The sequence below is a fragment of the Papaver somniferum genome, chromosome 4 (assembly GCF_003573695.1).
Source record: "Papaver somniferum cultivar HN1 chromosome 4, ASM357369v1, whole genome shotgun sequence".
NCBI classification, from domain to species: domain Eukaryota; kingdom Viridiplantae; phylum Streptophyta; class Magnoliopsida; order Ranunculales; family Papaveraceae; genus Papaver; species Papaver somniferum.
This window is the reverse complement of record NC_039361.1, coordinates 73129886-73152681: the sequence shown is the minus strand read 5'-3', so window position 1 is coordinate 73152681 and position 22796 is coordinate 73129886. Positions and strand designations below refer to the sequence as shown.

General features: G+C 37.9%; 1 pseudogene; it reads right to left on the bottom strand.

The window, feature by feature from the left end:
* Positions 1-321: 321 nt before the first annotated feature.
* Positions 322-11003, bottom strand: LOC113272685 (annotated as a pseudogene).
* Positions 11004-22796: the final 11793 nt, after the last annotated feature.

Sequence of the window (22796 nt, the reverse complement as noted above, 5' to 3'; positions counted from 1 at the left end):
GTTGTCACTTTGTGCTCTTATTTCAATGTCTATAAATTTAGCCCATACAAAAAATGTATTGAAAGCGTAACACAGCGTAGAAAATTTGCCTGGACTTGTGAGATCCTTTTCATTTAAGATGGTTTTCTTTTTCTTCCATAATTTGTCTTCATTCTGGGGATGTTCTTTTTCTTTATTCTTTGGTCTATTCTTTTATCGATTTGGATTATACATTGGGGTTTAGTCTCCAAAGCTCACACAATTCTCCATAATCAGTTGGCAACCATTAGAAAGTAACATTGCTCCGTTCAATGGATACCCAGATCTGACCTTGAGACATTATTTAAGACCGATATGAAGCTTCATTAGCAAATACACTTACTATTCAGTAGTAGAGCAAAAGTGACCTTCAACCTTCACAGAAATGAGATTCAAATGGAAATATTAACAATTTCATTTTTTTTTCTATTTTCTATCTCTATTACATACCTCAAAATTTTCTATACAAGAAGCATTTTTATTAGTCCCTATACCTAAACCTTGAATTTCATTTATAATGGAGAGGAATAAGATATACTACATAAAAAAATCTACTGTAGAATGTTAGAAGTTAGAACTTTTTACACGGTTAGAAGATACGATCCACATTTGCTGTACAATCCAAGGGGATCCCGAATTGGCTCACAAAAATTACCTGCCAACAATAAGTGTCAAAATTGAAGTCAACCGCATTCATTGTGATAGTCTATAAGAGGAAACAGAGAAGACCAGTAATAGTACACAACAAATTAGTAGAACACTTACAATTATGAGATTCCCGGAAAAAGGTGGCTTGACGCCCTTCCTAAAGCTGTGTTAGCCTCACGGACAGTGTCAACAGTTGCTCTGCCGTGTGAACTCTAGGCTCCATTTTGATGTCTAAATTATCTTTTAACTCTCTTAGGCGGATTCGCACTCTTTGCCTTCTCCGTGTCAGCCTCTTTCTGGGCTTTCTGGGCCTTCTTCCTCTCAAGTTCAGCTTGCTTGCAGTTTTCCTCGTGTGCTTTTCGAAACATTCGCATGAAGTTTAAGAGAGTTGCGGTCACTGATAGTTTCAGTAAAGAAATCAGCAAATGGGGAGATAAAGCACCAGCGATAACGTAAATTAAGCTAAAAATCACCTTGTTCAAATGGGCATTTTGCAGGATCTTCGCCGAAATAAACAACAAGTGCATCAGCATTCCGGCCCTGGTAAACAACAAACAAAATGGGGAAAAAATTAAAATAACCAGAACAGCTCAACCTGATGATCATATCTTAAGGACATTAGAGGACAAAGCGATGCGTACCACTACAGAATAAAATGATGTTAATGATGCTACTTCTGCTTCAGCAAAGCCAATGAATCCCGTCAATGTCTAACAAGAAAAGGAGTCAGGAAGTAGGGTGTAAAATCGATCAGTCAACAGAACGAGTGGTATTGAAGACCAAAACAGTAACAAAAGCAGTTAAAATATCTACAAAGGGCAAACAAAATCGAACTCTAGTGTGACAGATTAATCAGTTAATGTGAAGTGTGAATATGGCCCTTGAATCGTCTCCCGCAGTCCCATGTATGTAACATGGTTTCTTAGGAGGCTTCATAAAACGGAGTCGAGTATTCTTCATTTAGAAAAATCTCCTACTTTGACACCCAGATGTACTAGTATATGACCTAGTACAGTAGTTTCCTTGTCCTGAGCTGGGATATTGAAAGTTGAAACAGGTTGGATATCACATGTTCATATACAGTAGTTTGCTTGACAACATGCATCATTACCTGTGCATATGCAGCATTTAGCTTACACTGCAATTAATTGTAAAACATTTGGATAGCCAAATAATAACAAGAAGAAGTCAAATCACTTGAAGGGATACAGAAGTTCAGAATACCTTGTGAAAAACTTCTGATACAGGGCCATCATTTGCAGATGCATCTAACTCCTGCCTAACCTTTTCCAATCCTTTAATAATGGCCTGCATTTCTTCTGCTAAGGACTTTAATTGTATCTGCATGGAAAAAACTTCCTGGTCTTACAATATGCAATCTTTCACACTGACCACGAATTAAGAAGATAAAGGATGAAAACCTTTGATGCTGCTTCAAGGCTAACAAGGTCACTGTGAAAATCTAGGAGTCCCGGTGACTTAGCAGCAAGCACCTGATGCCAGAGAAAATCAAGATTAAGAATAGAAGGAATTAATGTTTTAGATGGAGGTTTAACAAACGAACAAACAATCGCTAACCAAATGGAGCAGCAGCTAAAGACTTGCAAGAAAGCCTTACAAGCAGCAAACAACTAACTAGGTGTCAGTATAACGTGTCACCATTGGGAAGGGCTGCGCTAAAAGAAACAATTGAGTTTCAAACTCTTGTAGAATGAGAAGGTTGTAAGGTTACTAACTGGGGTAGAGGCCAATTAGTCAACGGCAAATAAACTAAAATACATGTAACAGGAAGCTCAAAATGTTGGTTTTAAGAACAGCTCTTAAACTACACAACAATGCAATATCAGATAATGCACCACTTCGTGATCGTATCATTTTCCCATCTGAACAAACATGTCATCGCTGAAATATCACAACAGTATTCATGAACGCGAACCACCTCTAGGTATCCTACACCCAGGAGAGCAACTAACAATTGAGAGACTTGTAATAACATTTTTAATTTTATACATAAAACTGTTAAACTGCAGTTCAATTACAGAATTCCAGGATTTTTTTCTCTAACTTCAATATCAAGATGTTCTCCCCTGTACTCATCTCATTCGCATCAATCTCTTAACATTCTTTCTAAAACTGATCACAACAAAGTTCTAGCTAATTTATTGAAACCGCAATCATCTGCTTGATTATCCTCCGCATCTCCTTAGCAACAACAAAAACTCGGCATGATACAAACATGAGGTTATTAATGGTTTCTCCTGGAGGTGCCACCTAGGTCCCCCTCCTTTTTCTTCTATTTTTTTCTTATTTTTGAAGATAAATTCTTGTACAGCTTTTGGTAACCATTTCGAGGTAGATGGTATTAAAAATTGTAGGACTGAAGGGATTTCACTCTTTACGGTCTTTTTAGTTTGAGGTGTTCGATTAAAACAGATGTACATGATAGACCCCCAATTGACTTTAATATAAATAACATATTATCAAAAGCATTGAAGTTCAATTCAATAACAGGAGAAAGAACAATAGAGTAACAAGCATACCTTACAAAGATAGTGCATCAGTGTCATCTTACTGTTAGATGCACGGGTATCACTAAGTTTTAGGAGACTATCCAATTTGAATCCGATGGCGGAGCCTGTACGTATTGAATCCCATTAGTGGTTCAAAGAAAAACATATCCAGAAAAAATAAGCGAAATAAACAGAATATTTACCCCTAGCGGTTCCTTGGTTTAATGTATTCCCCAAGTAAAGAACTCGCTTCATGATTTCTTTCAATTTGAAGGAATTCCGAACCTATTCATTCATTGTATCAAAGTAAGCTCACTTTGAAGAGTTCAAGAAGTAATATATTAATACGGTGTGTAAAATACTAAAATTACCTCTTCACAAGCAGAATTCACAGTGCCGAGACTCTTTCTAAAATCTGAAATCTGTAAAAGATGTCATAAAAGATTATCATGCTTAGACAGATTATTAACTACTTTCATAACTAAGAAATACAATCAAGAGGATCACTAACCTGAGCAATGAACTGAATCTTGAAGGAGAAAACTCTCAGTTTAGACTCCATGCGTGGAACTTTCATCAGCTCCAGAAAGAACTATTAGTTATCAATGAACATGAAACATCTTGTGTTACTAATGTCACCCAAACGTAAAAAACAAGGAACAAGGAAGCAGGTGCGGAAGGTACTATGAACAACAAGAAATTCATGCACAATAAATGGAAAATCGAATTGAAAGTAGATCAAATTTTACCAGAAAATATATGTTGTAGCAGTTATGCATAATAAATTTTCACCCCAACTCTATGATACAAAAATGACATTAGCGAGGCAAATTAATACATAGCTTTTCCACCTTTACAGAACATACCAAAGGCTTTCTGTTGAACCAGTTTTAGCATTCGTATACTCAGACTAAATAATGAGCAGCACCCTACTTCCACTTTAAATTGTTAAGTCTATAAACTTATCTTTCTCTGACCATTTTTCTTTACCTTAGAGGTCAAACAGCAAGTTAACAAATCTTTTGGTATGGCCATATTTGGCCACAGGCATCAGTTGGACAAATATATTAACCGGTCTTATGTCATGAGAGTTTGGTGTTTGTTGTCCAAAGGTAAAATTTAAGCATCATATCCATAAAGCAAACCATCAATATAGCCAAGAAGCACAGTAGTACAGTACAAACCTGTTCGCATTTCCCCAGTTGTTCTTTGTCACCACCATAATTCTAAAGAAACAAAGATACAAATTGCAATTAGTAAAACAATATGCACAGAAGCATATATAAGAAACAACACCTGTCTTAAGTACTTGCTATGGATTAAAAAAGTCCACCTTAAGTTGTTCCATTTCCTCTTTTGTCGGACAGAACTTTATGAGATTTTCAACCTGATCAACATCTAAAACTGATTCGTCCATTGCTAGTGCTGCAGCCTGTGATGTGTCAGACATATAAGTGACCAGGAAAAGAAGCAAAACTGATATTCATTGTAGTAGTAGGAGGCATAAATGAGGTGCGCAATTTAATTAATTAATTTTACGTTCGTGCATTTATGGAAAATAGGCAGGAGGACTGGACGAGCTCCATATTATGCTTCCTGGTCACCTTAACCGCTTTACTTGCCACTCTTTTGTTTAAGACGAAGGGGAAGTTCCCTTGTATTGGTGATTGGCCCAACTAATTTTGGTCTTTTAAATTTCTTCTATCCATAATAAGCCACTAAAAGAAGATAATATGACCCTGACTTCGTAAGCCAATAATTGTAACTTGAACAAGAGTTAACTTACCACCATATCAGGAAGTGGCATTTTAACTTTCGTGAGCATGATTTCGGTGTTGTTCGCCCTCCTTAGATCAATCTACATGGAACAATGGTAACAAAGATAGTTGTTAAAATAAATATTCCGAAAAAGGTATGCTTGTAATATAATTTCACAATAATACGTTATGAGTCCAACCAAGTGACATGGAAACCTTAACAATCCAAATAATATAATTTCGAAAGAAACAACTCCATAACCAAACGGAGACCTTAACAATCTAACACCAAATTTCTTTTAAGAAAATGAAAGTTGTTTGCAAGTAATCAACAATACTAAAAGAATAAAGGTGACTAGTTGAAGATTCCAACCAAGTGAGATGAGCTCCCTAGACCAACTACTTGAGCAAAGTAATAGTTGAAGAGACACAAAAAAATAATTTTCATTTACCAGGTGAACCTTGTCCGGTTTAGCTCCAAGGGACTTGCGCCTATCATCAGATTTTCCTCCTGAGCTAGCCATACTTGGAGCCGTAGAAAAAAGACTTTCAAGTTCTGATACGTCGAATTCTGACACACTAGCATTCATAAGAACATTAATGATGAATATGATATCACCAAAAAAACATTTAAAAACCAGAAAACAGGATACGAATTCCAACGGTAATAATGATGAAACAGGATCAACAAGAACTAGCCGTAAAACTATTAGTAATAGTTTCTTATTTTGATCTTCAAAATCGAATTCTGAATGAGTGGCGATTGTGAACCCAAAAAGGGATTTGAATAGCCATGCCTAGTAGCTACTGGGAATGCACTGTCATATCACTTGCATCAAAAATCGAAGGGTATATAGTATTAACAAAAAATGAAATGATACCTCTGAGGTTCTTCAGATCTTTGAAGTTCTGCCCATAAGCTTCCTTGGATCACTCTCGTAAACTTGGTCCAGTGCAATGGCTTCAGTGATGATCGTCGAGCTGCTAATCCAGTGGTACCAGGCAATTGTCCTCGTGGTAGTCCACGCCCTCTTCCCAAAGCAGAACCAGGTGGAGGTGGAGGGCCACCTGGAGGCCTAGGACCAGAGGGCGGAGGTGGAGGACCACCTGGAGGTCTAGGTGCACCAGGTGGGGGAGGAGGACCTGGTGGGCGCAATCCAGGAGGAGGGGGGGGAGGTGGTCCTCCACGCATCGGAGGTGGTGGCGGAGGCGGTCCTCCACGCATCGGAGGTGGTGGTGGGGCTCCAGGAGCTGGAGGCGGTGGGGGTGGGCCTCCACGCATAGGAGGAGGTGGTGGTGCAGGTGGGCCGCCGCGCATAGGAGGAGGAGGAGGTGCAGGTGGGCCGCCACGCATAGGAGGAGGCGGTGGTGCAGGTGGGCCTCCAGACATTGGGGGTGGAGGTGGGGGGGGGGGGGGCGCCATACATAGGCGGAGGAGGTGGTGGAGGTGGGGCTCCACGCATAGGAGGAGGTGGAGGTGGGGGAGGAGGGGCGTCATGCATAGGCGGAGGAGGTGGTGCTCCACGCATAGGAGGAGGAGGTGGAGGAGGGGCCCCATGCCTGCTCAGCAGAGGAGGTGGTGGTGGTGGTGGTGGAGGAGGTGGGGCCCCATGCATGTTAAAAGGAGGTGGGGATCTTTGCTGGCTAAAAGGAGGTGGTGGTGGTGGAGGAGGTGGTGCCCTTTGCACGCTTATAGGAGGAGGTGGAGGCCTATGCACAAGGAAGGGAGGTGGTGGCGGAGGCGGTGGTGGTGCCCCATGCATGCTAAACAGAGGAGGTGGGTAACTCTGCTGGCTAATAGGAGGTGGAGGTGGGGCTCTTTGCATGCTTAAAGGTGGAGGGGGAGGTGGGGGTGGAGGGGGTGGAGAAACTCCTATAGAAGGGGAAGTGGGTGATGGAACCGCTGCTTCAAGTGTAGGAAAAGGACCCTCTATGCCCACGAGATGGAGGAGGCGGCGGTGCAGGAGGTGGCACTCCATGCAAAGAACTACGTACCAGGGAGGAGGGGGGGGGGGGTGGTGGGGGTGGTGGTGGAGAAGAAAATAAACCTCCAGATGTTGTGGCAGAATGCATTGATTGATGTGGCAAAGGGGGAGGAGGGGGAGGAGGGGGTGGAGAAAAGTAAGCCTGTTGGGGAGTGCGAGTGCAAACTGGTGGTGGTGGTGGTGGCGGTGGAGCACTAGTTGCCCGTATAGGAGTAGATAGTGGTGGCATTGGGGGAGGAGGTGGTGATGCAAATGTGGAACGAGGTACTGCTACTTCCCCTGCATTCTTTAAAGTTTCAGGTGTGACCAAATCAGCCCCATCAGACTCGTCAGTTAGTTGAAAAGGAGATGGAGTCTCACCAGCATAATTTGGTGAAAGACCGGTAATGACTAGAGCAGCTGGAGCGCTATTATATCTTGAAGGAGGCCGGGCCTGAATGGCATCCATATATGAACTCTTTTTTGGAGTAATCCAGCGTGACACAGTCTTGGGTTTTAGTAATGTACTCACAGAATCGTGAGATTCATCGTGTTCAACTGCGACAGGATCTAAGGCAGGCTTTGCATATGGAGATGGTTGTTCTAGTGGAGCTGGAGACAGTAGTTTCTCAAACTTCTGCGCAAGTACAGCCATGGCCAACTGTTCTTGTGGAGACTCGGATTGTTTACTCAAAGAATCCTGATATTCATCTCGTTCAACTGCAACAGGTTCTGGGGCTGGTTTCGCATTCGGAGTTGGTTGTTCTCCTGGTGCTGGAGGCAGTAATTTCTCAAACTTCTGTCTAAGTAAACCCATGTCCAGCTTTTCTTGCGGAGACTCGGATTCTTTCCTCAAAGAATCCTGATATTCATCTCGTTTAACTGCAACAGGTTCTGGGGCTGGTTTCGCATTTGGAGTTGGTTGTTCTCCTGGTGCTAGAGGTAGTAATTTCTCAAACCTCTGTGTAAGTAAACCCATGTCCAACTTTTCTTGTGGAGCCTCGGATTCTTTACTCAAGGATAAAGAATCCCGATATTCATCTTGTTCAACAGCTACAAGGTCCGACGCTGGCTTTGCATTTGGAGTTGGTTGTTCTCTTGGTGTAATAGGCAGTAATTTCTCAAACCTCTGGGTAAGTAAACCCATATCCAGCTTTTCTTGTGGAGCCACCCATTCTTTATTCTGGGTTGAGAGGTGGCCCGCGTCCTGCACATCAGTTACTGCCTTGGCTTCTAATTGGCGGCGCATATCAGCTACTGATATCTCGATTCCCAGTTTCATATCCCCATCATTGGCAATACCATCTTTAACCCTGGGAATATCAATGCTATTTACATCATCTGATTTGGTATGTTTAACAATCTCCCAACCAAAATCCTCCTTTATATCCTTTTTGCAGTTTTCACCATCCAGTTTGCTGTCCCGAACTTTGTGGAGATCAAAAACAGCCTTCTGATTTTTTACATGATTTCCATTACCCAGTGTGCTGTCTTGAAATGGATGAAGGTCTACAATATCTTTTCTGTTATGCTTGTTGTTTCCATCATCCAATTTGCTTACTTTAGCATATAGATCATCAACATCATCCCTTGTATTCTCATCTTGTATGTAAGTTTCATTATCCAACATGTCATCTTGATATGTATGGATATCAGAATCGCTCTTTCCATCATGCCCATCAGCATTGCTGAAAATCTCCTCCACCTCAAAAAACTCCTCTGCTCCACCTTCAGTCTCATCCTCGTCTCCACTTGCCACTTCTATGCCAGTGGTAGACCCAACAATATCAGGGTCCAAAAAGCGTACCTGTTCAAAAAATGAATGGACATTCAACACCCGTCATTTCGGGAAATGAGAACAGATGAAAGAAAAAGCATCACATACCTCTACTTTAAAGTCTCTAGGAAACTGTTCCTTTGCATCCCACAAAATGTCGATATCCTCCTGGTTGAGCAGCAAAACATTTGACCGAACGAACGACGTGTTAAACATAAGCCTGAACATCATTTCCTCGCGTACCATATCCTCATCCAAATGGATGCATTCAAGAACTACATCACCTTGAACACGGCAATGAATATCTAGCTTCAAGGGCGTACTTTCTGCCTGCAGTTAAGTTCTAATCAGCACCCAAATCCTTATTAAATTGCAAGCAGATTCATCTTCCAGGCTTTAAATGTGTAAGTCAGCATTACCTGTTTGTAGTGACGAACACGCTTCTTTGTCTTCGGAGTTGAAAATAGAACTTTAGAACTTCTGCTAGCTGCAGTAGATGGATCTTGGCCATAAACACGAACTATAGGCCTGCAACTCCTTTCACCATTAACTATTGGAAGTCCTCCGAGGGTAAGGCTATCCAAGGCCAAAGATGTATCAGCTGGAGGCCAATCTGAGTCAAGATTTCTCCTAGAGATGTACTGTAGATATCTCAGTTGGGAAGGTTGTGGGTTTAAAGGAGACATGAGATGCAGGAGTTCCTTAGGAGCTTGCTTATATACCATCTCAAGAGTTTTCTGCTCCCCTGTATACTGTTTCCTATATAGAAGGAGACCAGCAAGCATGAAAGCAAGCACGGGCCATCCTCCTCTTTCACAATGCATCAGCAAAACATTCTGTTGACCTTCTAATGACAGCCAACTCTCACTTGATCTCAGGAAATGGTGAATCATCTCGAGCGGTAACAGAGGACACCCTTCATATTGCCGAGGATAATCCATAACCGTCATATCATACTCGGACAATATATCAGAAATTTGGCTTCTCCTTTCTCCCTCCCTAAAATTAAATACCATGAAAGAGGCATCTGGAAAGTGGTCCTGAAGTTGGGCCACGATACCATCCATGTACTTCTTATAGTTATCCTCTTCCATGACATCAGTAGAGAAGCAACAATCGAACACTGCCCCAGACAAATAACCACATTTAGATAATGTAGAAAAATAACAAACTTATATAGAAGAATTACTACATTGTACTCAAACGTATCTAAATGAGAAGAGAAGCATCAGTTTGAAATCTAAGGACCATATCTTCAATTATGATTCATGCAGGTCAAACAAAAAAACTCATACAGCTCTCAGTGATTTAACTAGCATTGCTGCAATATACATATCACTACATTGAAACTCAGGTACTAAATCTTTCACTCTTTCTCTAATGAAGTCCCCTTAGCTTTAAACCCTAACTTAAACAACTAGATTGCAAACAGTAAAAAACTAACAGCTGAAACACACAGTTGACTAGCAATTGAGCTAACATAGTTTAGTGGCAACGTTACCAGAAGCAACAATTAATTTTATGAGAGTCCTAAATTATTTAATCTAACATACTTCAAACGAAGAAAACCAGCCTAATTGAACTAAACTATACATTTCAAACACTCAATTCTCACAAATTACATTCACAAGCTCACCGATATAACAGAGAAACACTTGAACCTGACAATTGAGCAACAATTAAGCTAACATTTCCCAAATTAACATTAAGCTAAAACTAAGAAAAACAGGATAAAAAGATTTACCATAGACTCTTTCAGAGATCTCCAATAAGCGATCCGGAGGTTTCCGATAAAACAATCTTCTAAACAGCGCCATTTACCGGCGCTGCCAATTCTTTCTCCTGATCCAGAACAATTCTCTGCCAAAACACAATTACTTATATCAAATCGATCAAAATAACCATAGATCTCACCGTAATCCAGTCTAATCAAACACAATAGCCTTAATCCAGTCCAGATAAATGATCAAAAAGATTGAATTCGGATAGAAACTAGGGTTTGTCTGTTTGTCTTAGTCAGTTGATGATGAACTTGTAAGGAAGAAGAAGAAGAAGGAGAAGAAGAAGAAATAGGGATTATTGGTGCTTACTTTTTCTTCTTCTTCTGTTTTCACATGAAGAGAGAGGAGTGATAAAGACTGGGAAAAGAGAAAAATGAGAAAAGTATAATAGAACTCTGCAACTTGGGAGTATTACGTGGCAACCATGAGACAGAGAAACAAAGAGTTTGATTTTCCGGGGAATGAAATTAATTGATTAAGTAAAATAAAAACAAAACTCTGTATTTATACGAAGAAGAAGAATAGAAACGGTAATCAAACTGTGTTTTAATACTTCGTCGGTTTTGAGTTTGGCTAGTACGAAAGTCTTTTCCACGGATATAGAGAGAGAGAAAAAAAAAAAAAAAAAAAAGATTTGTGTTTTCTCTCTATATTTTCTCGGTCCTAATGTCTCGGGATTGGAATTTATGATTTTTAACCGGAATACGAGACGGCGGGTAAGTAAATCTTGATTTTTTACCAGCAGTGGATTATATGGGAACCAAACATGAGAAACGTTTCAATGAGGAGGGTGAGACAGGTGGCGGTGACTAATGAGTGCATGATGACCGACTGGTCCGAACCAAAGTGGAGCTCAGCTGGACTCGGCAGTTGTTTTTTCTGCATAATTAGAGTAAATTAATCATGTTCTTTACATTCGAATTATTATCAATATTAGTATAAAGCTAAAGTGATGATGTTCTTTACATTGATATTAACGGACTGTTAATATCTATTTGACCTTTTAATAGACCTAACTGATTTCGATGTTGAAAGAACAACAACAACAGCTAGCTATGAGAAAACAAAAATGTAAAATTGAATCCTAGTTCTTGTTATTATTAGGTCTTAGAAAATGAGTGCAAAATGCAAAACAATAGGTTGCGGGGATCAATGGTCCAGGGCTTATACTGTGTTTTTGATTAGGTTAAATCAATGGTTCCCCACCACGTTAATACAGAATTACACGTATAATCCTTAAATGTGTATTGGTAGAACACAAAATGTGGTCCAAGACTGGAACGATAAAATACTGGCCTAGCTCCATTGAGAAATTATAATTGACAGTATCATTAGATGATGATCAGACCACTTGGCCTTCCTTCTAAACCCAATGTAAAATTTCGATTGCACGGCATTTCATGACCCATTCAGATGATGACTACTCAAACAGGGGTTGAGATTTGTTAACATTGGACGGTTGATTGCATGTGTCGGGACATATGGTTCCAACAGTATGTTTATGCTTTGGGCATAAGATACCAACAGAACAAGCATTCTAACTTGTCAGTAAAGATCGATTGTCCACAAAAACTGAAAATCATTAAAATGTAGCAATACTGAATCAATCAAGAAGCAAGAGATGTGTAGCAAACCATTTATATGGTTGAATTTATTTATTTATTTATTTGAAGCATATTTTTATAATTAGAGCGTCCTCTATCATGAGACGGACCAAATACCAGACCAAATCAGATACAAAAAATATCGGTTTTTCAACGTTCGACATAGCCGTAACAGACTATAATTAGTCCGCGACTACCAATAGTCTCAAACAATTAGAAAAACTCGGGACTAAATCTTGTTTAGTCAATCCCATTGTAATCCAATCACAAACCATATTTGTACGATTTATAAAGGGGATGCCAGTCTTAACAGGAGCTGATACCATTTTATCGATTCAGATTGGTTAGAATTGTTTTTGTCCTATATAAAATGGTATCAGCCCGTAGTAGGACTGGTATCCCCAATATAAATCATGCATATTTGGGTATAGTCTATCATTTTAGTCGTGATTGTTTGGGTTAGAATTCCCTAAGTACTACTATTATTTGGGCTAGGATTCCTGACTTGCCGATTGAGTTTTTTGATAAGGAAATCCTTAAACAAATTGGTAATAAGATTGGGAAAGTAATTACGATTTTACCACCGATAGTGTTGCTAGAGGAAGGTAATGCTAGAATTTGTGTTGAAATTGATTTAAACAAGCCTCTAACTCCTCAAGTTAAAGTTGGGAAATCGATTCAAAGGATTGAGTATGAAGGTGTTAACAAAAAAAATTTCACTACGGGAGAGCAACACATAAACATGATATGCGCCCTTTGATTAAAACCATTACTGATTTAAGAGGTTCTTATGTGGAGACTAGAGATAATCATGGTGAGAAGGAATTTGGTCCATGGATGTTGGTTGAAAATCGAAACAATCGTCGGCGTTTTCCGGCTCAGATAAGAGAAATTTCTAGAAATCTTAGTTCGGAAGAAACATTGGAGAAACGAAAGATGAATTGCAATTACTTCCTGAGTTGGGGTGAAGGTAACTCGGACTTGAATTCAAATCCTTAAAATCGGGATAATTTGACTCGAAATAATAAGCAGAGGGGTGGAATAGTGGATAGACAGTGTCAGTCTGGGCCCAACATTATTCTCTCTAATTCCAAGCCCAGACTTAATGAAGAAGGAAATATTTGTATTAATAAATCTAGTGAGGTTTATAGTGGGGAAGATTTACTCCAAAATAATCATGATTTCGTATCTAAGGGTTGTTACTCTGAGAAAGAGAACAATGAATTGGGTGAAGTGGACCAATATGAAATTGTTCATGATAATTCAACCAGTGTTCAAAGCAAGCAACTTGCATGCAAAAATCCTTATAATTCTGTTGTTACAAAGTGTTTGAGCAAGAATAGGATAGTGAAAAGTGTTTTCAGACTGTGCAAGATAGAAACCAAACTAATTTTATAGTTGACAATCATGGACAATGAAATCTTTATATATGGGGAAGAGGAAATACAACCAGAAGTAGTGATTAGATTGGCGAAAGAGGAGGAGCCTATCGAGGAAATTTTGTTTATCAAAAACTTAACCAGGCCCTTGGTGGAGACCTGGATGGTGGACGATTTATTGAAAGTTTAAAGAGAGAAAGTGGTGATGCATTGGGGTCCAGAATATCAGAGAATAGTCACGAACAGATGGGAGACTCTAATGGACATCCTACAACAATAGTAAAAATGACAGACTTTTATGCAAGAGTTGGAGCAAGGATGAGAATGGTAGGAGAGGAAACATACGTGGAAGAGGACGAATCACCAGTCTCCAGGCATGAAATCGAAGAGATGATCGAGTCTATCAATTTTTCGCGGGACAAATGGATACAACTAGCCAAAATAGTTCGCATGCATGCAGAACAAGTACCTCCAGGAAAAGGCTGCGCCTCAAAGGTTTGACATGCAGATTGCATGCTCGAAGTAATGTTCCCACCAAGAATCGAGTCCCTGCCCTAGCGATCTCACGAGGTTCGAGATGGAGATTGCTACTGGGTGGGATTCAATCCATCCCATAGACAGGATATTTAGGAATTCGATATGGACGGGACTGAGTCCAGAGGATATGGGGAAAGGCATGAACAGGCTCAAGAATCCTGCTCAAAAGAATTGGTCTGCTTTACCACTGCAACAACTCTCAACACAACTCATTTCCAATGAAAATAATGACTTGGAATTGTAGAGGGGATGCCAAACCTTCCTTTTTGAATATTGCTAAGGATTTAATTTGGAACTATAAGCCTAAAATTTTCATTGTTCTAGAGACTAGGCTTAATGGTCAAAGAGCTATCCATGTCCGTTAGAGACTTGGGTATAACAATTCAATTATAGTTGATTCTCTTGGTTTTTTCGGGGGGTTATGGACGCTTTGGAATAAGAAAGAGGTTGATATTCAAGCTAAATTTATTTCTAGATGGGAAATTCATGATGTGGTAAATGTTCCTAGAGTGAAGCCTTGGATTCTTTCTTCGGTTTATGCTAGTCCAAATCCTCACCTTCGTTGTCAGGTTTGGGATGAATTGCAAAATGTGGCTAATATTGACTGCCTGGTAGCAGTAATGGGTGATTTTAATGTTCTGGAAAAATTATCTGATAAGAAAGGAGATACCATTCCAACTTATGCTAATCTTAAAGAGTTGAATGAGGTGATGAATGAATGTAATTTGATTGACAAAGGTGCAGCTGGGCCGAGGTTTACTTGGACCAACAAACATATCAATGGGAGAAAAATTCAAGAGAAGCTGAATAGGTTGTTGGTGAATGAGTATTGGAGCTTTATGTTTCCGAACTGCCAGGTATCAAATCTTTATTATTATAATTATGATCATCGTGTTTTGTTGGTAAATACTAGCCCAATTTTCAAATTTCTCCCTAGGACGTTTAGACTAAAGGCCATTTGGCTTAAAGATATCAGATTCCGAAATTTAATTGAGAAAATTTGGGCTGAGAGAAGGTCTTATGATGATGGTATCACTTCTTTACTTCATAAATTTAAAGTTATTTATGTGGAAGTTAGAATATGGAAAAAGAACGTGTTTGGTTGTCTTCATAAAAACATCGAGGAAGCTAGACTTAAACTTTGTCAACCGCATGATGCTTTTGCCCTTTGTCCTTCTCTTTCTAACAAAGAGAATGAGGCAAAATGTATGTAAGATTACATTGAGAAACTGAGACTTAAAGAGATTTTATATGCCCAAAAATCTCGAATTCAGTGGCTCAAGTGTGAAAATCTGAATACAAAATTTTTCCATTTGTCGACTATCGTTCATAGACATCGAAAGAGGATTACTTGCCTTAAGGATATTTCAAGGAGTTGGGTTGGTAAGGAATAAGAAGTTGAACCTCTTATGAATGATTATTTCATGAATTCGTATTCTTTTGGTAATCCCTCAATTCCTTCGGATTTGAACAATTTGCTTCCTTGTGTGATTGGTGAAAATGATAATGTTATCTTACTAGGCTTGTCACTGATGAAGAAACTCTAGATTGCATTAATCAAATGGGTCATCTTAAAGCTCCGGGACCAGATGGGTTACATAGTATTTTCTATAAGGAATACTAGAACATAATTGGTTTTTCTGTTTTAAAAGTGATCAAATATTTTTCCTCCTTCGACTTACTTAACCCATAGATGAACCGTATTTTTATAACTTTGATTTCAAAGATCCTTAATTCTTCTAATATCAAAGATTTTTGTCCCATAAGTCTTTGTAACAAAATTATTTCGAAGATTATAGCAAATCGTTTGAAACCATAACTTGCCAAGTTTATTTCTATGAACCAAAATGCTTTTGTGAAAGATTGATCATTTTTTTATTATCATTACAAATAAATATTTTCATTCTTTTAGATATAAAACTGGGTCCAAAAGGTGGATGGCTGTGAAAATTGATTTTGAAAAAAATCCTATGATCGGTTAGAATGGGATTTTATTCTCAAAACTTTTGGAGCTTTAGGTTTCAACTCAGTCTGGATTAATTGGTTAAAAGTGTGCATTTCTTCGGTGTCCTTCCAAGTTCTTTTAAATGGAAATCCTAATGAGTGTTTCCTTCCTACTTGGAGGGTTCGACAATGGGATCCCCTATCCCCTTATCTGTTTATTACTTGTCTTGATGTATTAATTAGAATGATTAACCATGTTGTTAGGAGGAAAGAAATTAAAGGCTTCAAAATATGTAAAGGTGCTCCTAAAATCACTCACAACTTTTATGCTGATGATAGTTTGATTTTTTTGGAAGCTAATCTTCGCAATGTAAGGGGTATCAAGAGAATTTTAGATCAAGTCTCTTCTTGGTATGGACAGTTGGTTAACAACTCTAAATATGTTGTTGTTTTCTCCAAGAATTTGTCTAATATACTTGCTAGGTCTTTGAGCATAGGTCTTCAGATGAAACATATTGACAGGCTTGGTAAATATTTGGGTATCAATATCTAGTGGGACGGAGTGAAAGGTAGTGATTTTAGTGATTCCCTTGTGAAATTAACTAATATACTAGCTGGTTGGAAACTTAATGTGTTAGATTTTGCCGGGAGAGATGTTTTAATAAATCCTTCTTTGAATCACTTAATGTACCCTTTGAAGATTCCAGGTTGTATCCTCTCCAAGATAGATAAATTAAGAAGACATTTTCTTTGGAAAAACAGAGAAGGAAATAAAAAACTTTGTCCAATTTCCTGAGAGAAAATTTGTTTACCTGTGTGGTTTGGAGGTCTTGGTATTAGAGATCTTGAGTTTCATAGTTTTTCTTTTTTAGCTAAGACCGCTTGGAGGATTGCTTCTTTTCCTAATTCCATTATAAGTCAGTTATTAAAGGCAAAATACTTTAAGAGTTGTTCTTTTGGGGAGGCTTTAAATCCTAACTGTGCTTCTTGGTGTTGGATGAGTATCCTTAAGGGTAACAAAGTGATTAAAGGTAGTCTGAAATGGAGTATCGGTAATGGTGATAGTGTATATGTTTGGCAGGATCGTTGGTGCGACAATGAACCCCTTAAGAATATTATTAATGTTAATGGTCATTATGTCAGGCCTTCAAAGGTTGGTTAAATTATTGACCTTGTTAGAGGAGAGTGGAATCTCGATCCTATCTTTTATATCCTCCCACAGGATGTTTAGAATATGATCAAAGTTATCCCTTCTCCTCTATCAGATAATATAGTTGATAAATTAGTTTGACCTCACTCTTTAGATAGTCAGGTGTATGTGAATACTTGGTACAATGAACTGGTTAAAGTTAATGTGAATTCGTCTCTGTTAAATCAGAAATGGAAAATTTTGTGGAAGTTCAATATTCCTCCTCATCGTAAAAAATTTCTTCGACTTTTGGTTCATGGTAAAACACTTGTTAAAGTTAATCTCAGAAATAGAAGAGTTGATGTGGATGATCGTTGTCCTTTGTGTAAGCAGATGCCATAATTTATCTCTCATCTTTTTCTCGTGCAGTAAGATTTTTCCAATTCGGGCAGCAATCTGTTATGCTTATGGGGTTTTGATGGATCACTCGGATATCTCTCTTCAATGGCTTATCAATGTCATGCGTCTTAACAGTGATCATAATATTTTTGAGTGGAAGGATTTGATACCTTACATCTTATGGGGTATTTGGTGCTTAAGAAAAAAGTAGTCTTCAACAATGCTGAGCTTGATTGGAGAACTGTTATAGGTAAAATCTATAATTCTGATGTAGAATTTATTCAAACGCATAATTACGAAGTTACTTTACATAGAAAGCAGGTTGCTCATTTTAATTGGATTCCTTCGGTTACTGACTATTTCAAACTCAATGTAGACGGTGCGGCTAATGACAGGGATGAAGCTGGGTGTACATGAGTTATCAGAGATAATAATGGAGCTTTTGTGGCAGCATGTGCTAAACATATTTTCAAAAATACTCACAACATGGCGGAACTTTGGGCTATCGGGGAAGGATTTCTTCTCGTTGTCAAGTTAGGAATTAAAAAAGCTGGTAGTGAAAAGTGACTCTCAACTGATTATATATGTGTAAAAAGAAAACGAGAAGTTGCTGGTTTTTGATACTTTGCTTACTGATATTACTAGATGTTTTAATATAATTACCTTTACTCACCAGTATAGGGAAGGAAACTCTGTTATGGATACTCTAGCTAAAAAAGTAGCTAAATATGTTAACAAGAATTTGGAGTTCTGGTCCTCCTGGTTTTTTCGATACTGCTTTGTATGATGACCTAATAGGAAGAGCCTTCCCCAGGCTTGTAAGGCTCTAGATTTTTGTTAATATATTTTTGTTACCAAAAAAAAAGGCAAAGGGTGCTCGTGGGATCATTGGCCCTACAAGATTTTGAATTTTATTGAAAATAGGTTTGGTATCTTGGTAATTATGGAATCTTGTGGGTGCAAATTTAGCATGGTAGGATTGAAAATTTGATTAGTAAATGGGGTTAAGTGTAAATTTTATATCGAAAGTTTTGTTCGGACCGATATGGCGTCTGAGTCTTGGCTCAGCCCTAAAAACATGAATTAACAAATTTTATAGAAATTACCAGATTGGTAGATCCTGTGATGAGGATTGTTTTGTTTTTCTATAGATCTGGTAACTCCTGCAATAGCCCACACTAGTGAAATTATATATAAAATCAAGTCATGAATTTAAGTAAAAGAATCTACTCCCAAATATAATATTATCTAAATCTCGTACCAGTGGGTTTCAAATCATGTATTTATAAGTATAGTCGTAAAACATTTAACCATTTTTAAATTGAAGGAGAATTTACTCCATTTTTATTCCCACACATTGGACGTCATTTTTTTTTGAATAAAGCCTAAACGGTAAAGGATTTGAAACTGGTATTTTATGGATATATTTTTCTTACAAAAACTATATATACCTACTTAAAATTAGTTCATTCCAAAATATTAATCCTCACAATCTACCAGTCATAATTTCAGTTGTTGAAAATCCGTTGATTTCAACGGTTGATCTTTAAAGTGGTAGATGATGATGTTATACATCTTGGAATATGCTAATTTTTGGTGGGTATATAAAGCTTCGTAAGAGGAACATATCCCAAAATATCATTTACAGACCCGTTATCGTTTAAATATTATATTCAAAAAAATGAATCCAAATAGTGAGATAACATAAGAATAAAAGTTTGAGCGGATACACGTGCTAATATTAATCCTCACAATCTACCAGTTATAAGGGATGATATCATCTCTACTAGGGGCTAATACCAGTCCATCGATCCAATGGTCAGGATCGCCAGGATCTCTTTGTTCTATATGAACTGGTATCAACCCTTAGTAGAGATGGTATCAGCCGTTATAAATCATGCAAACTATTTTTTTTTCGAAAAAGGGGCTAACCTCATTACATTAAATAGAACACCGATTTTAGGAAATCGGAAACCTTACACATATTTTTCAAGATCACAAAATGTTCATACAAGTCATAGTATCTCTGCCAATTCTTGCCTAACAAGTCTATCCTTACAGAACTAAAAACAATTTCAGAGTACCTTCTCTCTCGCAAAGGAGAGGACCAAACATGTTGGGCCAAACTGATTTTGAGAATAAAACCAGTATGTGTCAAAGCACAAGGAAATGATTGGATCAACTCCAACCCGATGTTCATCAGAACATGTAAATAACATGCACTAGATTTTTTTAGGTTTAGATTGCCTAATGCAATCAAGGTAACAGTGACCCAACTAGTAGTAACAGTAGCCAAAATGTAACCAACGTGTCTTAAGTAGTAACCAAAGTGTCTCAAGTAACCATGGTAATCTGAATAGTTCTTTAAGTGTCTGTAGCGAAAAGAGTCGAGCTGACTCGGCTTTGGAGATGCAGTAATCGTAGCTGAACTTGATGCTAATCTTGATGGAATTGCTGCTGTCTTAACCTTAATTACTAAACCTAAAACAATAAAATGTAAACTAAGAAAAACAAAAACTAAAATAGGGGATCATATTAAAGAACTAATATGGTTGATACTACTTGGGGTAGTATATAGATCGCTGACATGCTTAGAATAGTTCTCACATTAACCATACCTCCTGGTCGAACTGATACTATCCCAGATGGAAAACCGAGTGCTCGCCGGTTAAAAAGCCAGAGTGCTCGCTGGAGAAGACGTCAGAGCATTAATATTTGCTGAAGAAAATCAGTTCCACTCTTAGAGAAACAGTCGAAAGGAAAGCGACCCAGACACAAAAACCCCATCAATGAGTCTATTATAATCCCCACATTAGACAGAATACAATCAAATCCAATGTTAAAACAAACCCTCATAACCAAGACAAAATCAAATCTAAGAAATACCAGATCGTTAAAACAATATAGAAAATATCAACATTACATCGATTTATAACAGATAAAAATAAAAATCCATCACCACCATAAACAACGGAAAAAAGAGGGGGAGATGCTGGCGAATCAAAATCTATTGGAGTTGCTTCGTTCTCTTCGGAGCTTAGGATTTGTATGCTTAGATTTCTTCCCTGGGAAAGATCACAATCCATGCCTGCAATATCATTCATAGATTCATGAAGAGAAACCATATAACAGCCACAACAGAACCGTTGATGGAGATGAAAACGGTGACTAAATTTTTAAACATTAACAGGAGAGGCAGATCAGGTCGAAATAGAGATAGTTATGGTGCCTGATCTGCTCAAACCAGCTCCAATGGAGCCGATCTGAGTAGAAAGAGAATAGTCGGATGGGTTTTTCGTCGAGAAAGGTTTGAGGAGAGAAGAGTCTGGAGAGAGAAATCATGCAAACTATGGGAATCAATTACTTGTTAAATTATATCTTGGTGAATAAGTTTCAATCTCGAACAAATAATAAACTAGACGACCACTGCCACGATGGGAAGGCCGACCGAAAAAATCGACCCAAAAGTATCATTTTTCCTGACACGGACCAAAAATATCATTTTTCCTGACACAAGGTGAAAGTATCATTTTTTTCTGACACGGGCCTAAAGTATCATTTACCCGATACATAAACCAAAATATTGCTGCATAATGTGTTATGTATCCTCATAATGAATATGCATTCAATATTCAAAAATTGTGCCTAAATTGAAAGCACTTTTCTTGAAACGGAGGGGGTGCATCGTGTTATTAGTTGCAACGAAAATATAAACCAAAATATGGCTACATAAAGTATTATGCATCCTTTGTGGTGATTTGCATAATAGATATACATTTAATTTTCGAAAATTGTGCCTAAAATGATAAACACCTCCAAATTTTTCGTAAAAACTCTAAATTTGATATTATTTTTATATTCATTACGTAGATTTTTTTATTACCTTTCCAACAAGATAAAATTTGTAAAATTCCAAGGCACGGATTTTTAGATATGTTATATTAAAGTTTGGTTACCAATTATACCCCTAAAAAAGGGCAATGAGGAGTTATAGTAATTGGACTAAAAGAGAGGGACAATTTGGAAATTTCGGGGGTGTCGGACCAAATTCAATCTTTTTTGTTAAATTGGGGGAAAAAGTCATGTCCCATTTGACACAAAGTCACCATATATAGAATCCTCCCTCGCATCGCTAGGTCGGTCTAATTACCACCAATTAAAAACAAATGAAAATTAGTCGTTAAACCCAAACCAGAAAGAACTGTACTTAATAAATAAATAAATATGGCCTTAGGCAAATGATGACCAGTTTACATTTAGCCGTACGTATACATTCTTTGTGTTTGGGCTTGATATATAATAGTGTTTGAGTGTGAATAGACCAGATTTAATATAATCCGTAAAATTTAAACCAATTGATTAAGGTAATTTATGCAAGACTAACGTGCATCACATGCAAACAGCTAGTCAAAAATAGATTTATAAGAGGAAGCAGTGCATTAGGTAAAAGTGTGAAACTGCACACAAACTCATATTTTAAGATAAACAATGCCCATTTCGAAGAACAATTTGACATCTTCCTGGGAAAGACCGATCATATGGAACAGGTGCCACCAGCCCGGCAATGATATATAATTTGAAACATGTTTCGAGGCATACTCAGTTTTTTTGAGGCATATTCATTCATTATATCATTTAGGTTGGGTTTATAAAGGGTGTCTAAATATAGTGGAACTATCTAAATATCCTTAAATAATTTAAATTACTAGAATGCCCTCATCCTCAAAAACCTAGAATTAAAAATCAAAATAAACTTTAAACTTAAACATTTTGGACTCCAATTCAATCACGAAATTGATCAAGCAAGAATCAAAATCAGCGACGTTGGAGTGCGAAATCCAAATCTCAATTGCTCTTAGATGTATTTTAGAATGCATGTGTAACAAACCCATCTTGGTTTTGATTGATTTTATTTCGTTTGATCCATAAAATATGATTTCAAAGATGAAATTAGGGTTTTCATAAGATCAGTTCGGCTGATTTTGGAGTATCAATTTTGAGCCGAACCTAGTGTATGATTTAGAGAAACACTACCTTCGGCTAATGCGACTTTGCTAGATTTTGTTCGAATCAGCCGAACTTAAATAAAAAAAAAAAGAAGAAGAAATAACCTTCTCCTGGATACTTTGTTCAAAACTCATTTGTGGGTTCGGCTTAGGTCATTGGATCATCTTATAGCCGAACGTTTCTCCTTAAAATCTTCCAAAAAATTGATTTTTATGTTGCAGGTTCCGCTGACTCGAGCTGCATGTTTTTGAGCCGAACCTATCTCTGTAACTTCAAGTATCAACCTTGTTTTGCCCATAACTTCTTCGTCCGATGTCAGAATGACCTCATTCTTTTTGCATT